Source organism: Otolemur garnettii, unplaced genomic scaffold (genome assembly GCF_000181295.1).
Source record: "Otolemur garnettii isolate 467f Iridium unplaced genomic scaffold, OtoGar3 scaffold00029, whole genome shotgun sequence".
Lineage (NCBI taxonomy): Eukaryota > Metazoa > Chordata > Mammalia > Primates > Galagidae > Otolemur > Otolemur garnettii.
In genome coordinates, this window is record NW_003852424.1 from 14,137,457 (window position 1) to 14,143,477 (window position 6,021).

The following is a 6,021-nucleotide window of genomic DNA, read 5'->3' on the forward strand; positions in this document are numbered from 1 at the left end:
GGCGGGCTGGGGGGCGGGCCGTGGCAGACCTGCGCGTTGGGCCGGGCGGCCTCTAGTGGCGGACGGCGGGCGGGGAGAGGGCTCCTTGATATGGACCGACGCCCACTGTTTTCTGGGTTCCCGCGCCCTGAAAGCGAACCTGTAGAGGATAGTCTTTTGAATCAGGGACTGCAGACTCGAAACCTTACCACGTCACTTACCTGAGTTTCCCTCTCTGTCACTACCGCACGAAGCCCCCTCCTCCTGCCATATGAGAAGCTAAGGATTTTCCAGGCTCTGTTGGAAGTGTCTTAAGTATTTTATTTTATTTTTTGATTTCTGCTTGACATGAGGGTACAAACGATCAGGTTACATTATTTGCGACGGCTAGGTAAAGTCCAAGTTGTAGTTAAGCCCTTCACCAAGAAGGTATGCCTGATACCCATACATTGTGTGGGTTAGGTGAGAGCTTATCAAGCCCCCTCCCTTCTCACCATTCCCCCCTTGAATGCAGTTTTGTCTTTTTGTTTTGTTTTGGGTTTTGGTAGAGACAGAGTCTCACTTTATCGCCCTTGGAGCCGTGGCGTCACACAGTTCACGGCAACCTCCAACTCCTAGGCTTAGGTGATTCTCTTGCCACAGCCTCCCGAGTAGCTGGGACTACAGGCGCCCGCCACAACGACCGGCTATTTTTTGGTTGCGATTTGGCCAGATCTGGGTTGAACCCGCCACCCTCGGTATATGGTACCGGCACCCTGCCCAGTGAGCCACAGGCGCCGCCCTGTAGTTGTGTTTTTTTCTTGAGTGGGCTTGTAGTTGTTCATCTACTGGTTTCACAATAGTATTGAATACTTGCTTTTCCAATTTTGTGATATTTAGGAGAATATTCTCCAAAATGTTACCAAATCCATCCAGGTAAATACAAAAGATGTAAAGTCTCCATCTTTTTATGACCAAAATAGTATTCCATGATATACACATACCATAGTTTATCCACTTGTGAGTTAATGGGCACTTGGGTTGTATCTTAAGTTTGTTTTGTTTTGTTTTGTTTTTTGTAGAGAAAGAGTCTCACTTTATCTCCCACAGCAGAGTGCCGTGGTGTCACACACACAGCTCACAGCAACCTCTAACTCCTGGGCTTAGGTGATTCTCTTGCCTCAGCCTCCTGAGTAGCTGGAACTACAGGCACTCGCCACAGCAACCGGCTATTTTTTTTTTTTTTTTCTTATTTTAAGACACAGAGTCTCACTTTATCTCCCTCAGCACAGTGCCATGGTGTCACACAGCTCACAGCAACCTCCAACTCCTGGGCTTAGATGATTCTCTTGCCTCAGCCTCCTGAGTAGCTGGGACTACAGGCACCTGCCACAACACCCGGCTATTTTTTTTTTCTTTTTTTAAGAGACAGAGTGTCACTTTATTGCCCTTGGTGCAGTGGGTAGAGTGCTGTGACTTCACACAGATCATAGCAACCTCCAAGTGTTGGGCTTAGGTGATTCTCTTGCTTCAGCCTCTCGAGTAGCTGGGACTACAGGCACCTGCCACAACGCTCCGCTATATTTTAGTTGCAGTTTGGCCGGGGCCGGGTTTGAACCTGCCACCCTCTGTATATGGGGCTGGCGCCCTACCCAATGAGCCACAGGCACTGCCCCAAGTATTTTAAATCATTTACTCTTCAGAAGATAGTACAGTGAATTCTTTTTAATTAATTAATTTATTTTTGCGGGTTTTGGCCGGGGCTGGGCTTGAACCCACCACTTCTGGCATATGGGGCTGGTGTCCTACCTTTTTGAGCCACAGGCACCGCCTATTTTACTTTATTTTATTCCATTTTATTTTATTTTATTTTTTGAGACAGAGCCTCACTCTTACCCTCAGTAGAGTGCTATGGCATCACAGCTCACAGCAACCCCAAACTCTTGGGCTTAAGCAATTCTCTTGCCTCAGCCTCCTGAGTAGCTAGGACAATAGGCACCTGCCACAACGCCCGGCAATTTTTTTGTTGCAATTGTCATTGTTGGTTAGCTGGTGTGGGCCAAGTTTGAACCCACCTCTGGGCTTAAGTGATTCTCTTGCCTCAGCCTCCCAAGTAGCTGGGACTACAGGCGCCTGCCACAATGCCTGGCTATTTTTGTTGCAGTTGCCGCTGCTGTTTTAGCTGGCCGGGGCCGGATTCAAACTTGCCTCTTTTTATTTTTTTTGCAGTTTTTGATTGGGGCTGGGTTTGAACCCACCACCTCCAGCCTATGGGGCCAGTGCCCTACTCCTTTGAGCTATAGGTGCCACCCGCCTCTTTTTGTTTTTTTTTGAGACAGAGTCTCATTATGTTGCCCTCGGTAGAGTGCCATGGCGTCACAGCTCACAGCAACCCCAAACTCTTGGGCTTAAGCGATTCTCTTGCCTCAGCCTCCCAAGTAGCTGGGACTACAGGCACCCGCCACAATGCCCAGCTGTTTTTTCCTTGCAGTTGTCATTGTTATTTAGCAGGCCCGCACCAGGTTTGAATCTGCTAGCAGCCAGCTCCCTAACCACTGAGCTATGGGCACCAAGCAGTGAGTTCTATTCTTATCATCACCATTTTACAGGTGGGGGAAACTGAGGCTGGGAGAGGTTAAAGCCAGCAGTCTCATAGCCTCAAGTGTGGGGGCAGGGGACTGAGGATTAGAGCCCTACCAGCTCCATTTTTACCACTAGGCTGAGCTCCCTTTCTCCTTTAATGAGTTTATTTTATACCCCTGTGTGCTAGGATGCACTGAGATCCCAGGACCTTGATGGAGGGTTTGGTTCAAAAAGGCACCTGTGGCTCAGTGGATAGGGTGCCGGCCCCAGATACCGAGGGTGGCGGGTTCAAACCCGGCCCCTGCCAAACTGCAACAAAAAAATAGCCAGGTGTTGTGGCGGGCGCCTGTAGTACCAGCTTCTCGGGAGACTGAGGCAAGAGAATCACCTAAGCCCAACAGTGGAGGTTGCTGTGAACTGTGACACCACGGCATTCTACCGTGGGTGATAAAGTGAGACTCTGTCCTCTAAAAAAAAAAAAAGCCTCTAGTTCTGGAGACCTGCACCCAGGCCTAGCAGCAAGGTGCTAGAATTGAGGCCTCATCCTGGCCCATGGTAATACCTTGGGATCATCCACCTGCCCTGCCTACCTTCCTGGGACCCCCCTACCCCTGCAGAGCTCTGCTAGGCTCTGATATGGGACTTCCCCTTTTCCATCTAAACATGGAGCCACCATATGCACCCTGAGTGCCTCATTCCCACCAAGTGTTTTGCATTTGGGCTGGGCCAGGTGGCTCATGCCTGTAATCCTAGCACTTGGGAGGCTGAGGTAGCTAGATTGCCTGAGCTCATGGGTTTGAGACCAGCCTGAGCCAGAACAAGACCTCATCTCTAAAAATAGGCGATCATTGTGGTAGGCGCCTTTAGTTCCAGCTACTCAGGAGGCTGAGACAAGAGAATCGCATGAGCCCAAGGGTTTGAGGTTGCTGTGAGCTGTGACACCAAAGCACTCTACTGAGGGCAACAAAGTGAGACTATCTCAAAAAAAATAATAATAACAGGTGGAGGGTGGTATTATTTGGAAACTGAGGCCTAGAAAGGCTGAAGTCACAGGTAGTTGCAGAGCCAGAGTTTGAACACAGACAGCCTCCAATATGAGCTCCACTCTGGGCCCTTCCCTGCACCTCCTGGCATCCACCATTGCCGGACAGCTGCCCAAGTCACTGCTCTGCTTATATATCCTTGCCTAGGGCTTCCAGACCTGCCAGCCTCGTGGGGAGTTTCTATGTCCATTCTGCCTTGGGACCTCTATACATGCTCTCTCCTCTGCCTGGGGAACCTCTCTTTCTATGTTGGCCTGGTTGCCTTCTCTTTCTCCTTTGTGCTTTTTTTTTTTTTTTTTTTTTGAGACAGAGGTCTCACTATGTTGCCCTTGGTAGAGTGCTGTGGTGTCATAGCTCACAGCAACCTCAAACTCTTGGGCTTAAGCAATTCTCTTGCCTCAGCCTCTTGAGTAGCTGGGACTACAGGCACCTGCCACAATGCCTGGCTATTTTTTGGTTGCAGTTGTCATTGTTGTTTAGCTGGCCAGGTTGGGTTCAAACCTGCCAGCCTCAGTGCATGTGGCTGGTGCCATAACCACTGTGCTACAGGCTCTGATCTTCTGCTTCATGTTTAAACCCACGTCTGTGGCTTCTAGGAGGCTCCCTCAGATCTCCCAGGGTGGGTATACCCTGTTAGAGGCTGTTTTATCTCTCTCTGACATTTCTCTAACTGAAGATATTTCTTCATGGCTCCACTGTGTGGACATGTCTGATTGGACTGTCTGATGATCCTGGCACATAAAATGTTTGATAAACACTGAGTGCATGTTGGAGTCTAATGAAGACTGAGTGTGACAGCACCAGTTACACACAATGCTCAGAAGGCAGCGCATCCCTGAGTTGGGAATCACCCTCATGTGATTCGTCCTCTTTGATCCCTTCATCTCTGCTGCCATCCTGGGCACTATGACAGGCCCAGCCTCAGCCTCTACCCCAGTGGCCTTGTGCTGCCCAAGGGGCATAGTGAGGCCTGCCTTCCTGTGTGGCTGTGTAAATAGATGGCACAAAATGTCACCCAACTCAAAGGATGCCCTGGAATGCCCTGCTAGTGACCAAAGAAGGCAGAGTACATCAGCTAGTTACTGCTGTATAACAAATTACCCTGAAAATGTAGCAGGAGAGAGGTCAGATTCTTGCAGTCTAATCATGGAAGTGACATCCCCTCAACATGGCTCGCTGTATCCCATCAGTTAGAAGCCAGGTAGACTGGGATAAGGTTACAAGAGGCCATGAATACCAGACATATAGGGATTATTAAAGGTCACCTTAGAAGTTGCTGAACTCACAGACCCTAAAAGGAAAGAACCCTTCCAACACCTCCCAGTGCCGTCAGCTGGAGAAGCTTTGCCAGTGCCTTTGGTGCACCAGAAGATATGAGGCCTTGGGGTGGCGTCTGTGGCTCAGAGGAGTAGAGCGCTGACCCCATATGCCAGAGGTGGTGGGTTCAAACCCAGCCCTGGCCAAAAAAAAAAAAAAAACTTATAAGATATGAGGCCTTCCAGTTTCTGGCCAAGCTGTGGTCACCTATATGTAAGCTGGGCTTTCCATCCCCAATGGTGGCCAAGGGCACAGTGTAGTATGTTGGGCAATGCAGCCCCATGATTGGCCTTTAAGCTTTAGCTTTTTTCTCTAAGGAGTTGGTCACTCTTGCCCCTCCTAATGTCAGCAGATGAATGAAATGCAACATTCACCATCTCTGCTTGCATAAGCTTGGCAATTGCTGTTAACTGCTGGTACTTCACAGCGTGTAGATTGGGACTCAGAACAAGTGGCTTCCTCATGGCACATAGCAAATGAGTGGCACATGGGATGGAGCTGAAGTGTGTTTGACTCCAGATTTTTACACACTGCTAGAGTGCAGGGGCGTAATCACAGATCACTGTAACCTTGAAATCCTGGGCTCTAGTGATCCTCCAGCCTCAGCCTCCTTAGTAGCTGGGACTACAGGCATGAGCCACAATGACATCTTTATAATTTTTTCTTTCTTTTTCAGTAGAGATGGGGTCTCCCTCTTACTCAGGCTAATCTTAAACCCCTGGCCTCAAGCAATCCTCCCTCCCCAGCCTGCCAAAGTGTGAGCCACTGTGCCCAGCCCAGAAACACACTATATGTTTTTTTAGACAGAGTCTCACTTTGTTACCCATAGCTCATAGCAACCTCAAATTTTTGGAGGCCGGGCATGGTGGCTCATGCCTGTAATCCTAGCACTCTGGGAGGCCATGGCAGGTAGATTGCCTGAGCTCATAAGTTTGAGACCAGCCTGAGCCAGAGCGAGACCTAATCTCTGAGCCCAAGAGTTTTAAGTTGCTGTGAGCTAGGATGCCACAGCATTCTACCAAGGGTGACAAAGTGAGATTCTGTCCGCCTCCCCGCCTCCAAAAAAAACCTTTTGAGCTCAAGCAATCTTCTTCTTCTTTTTTTTTTTTTTTTTTTTTTT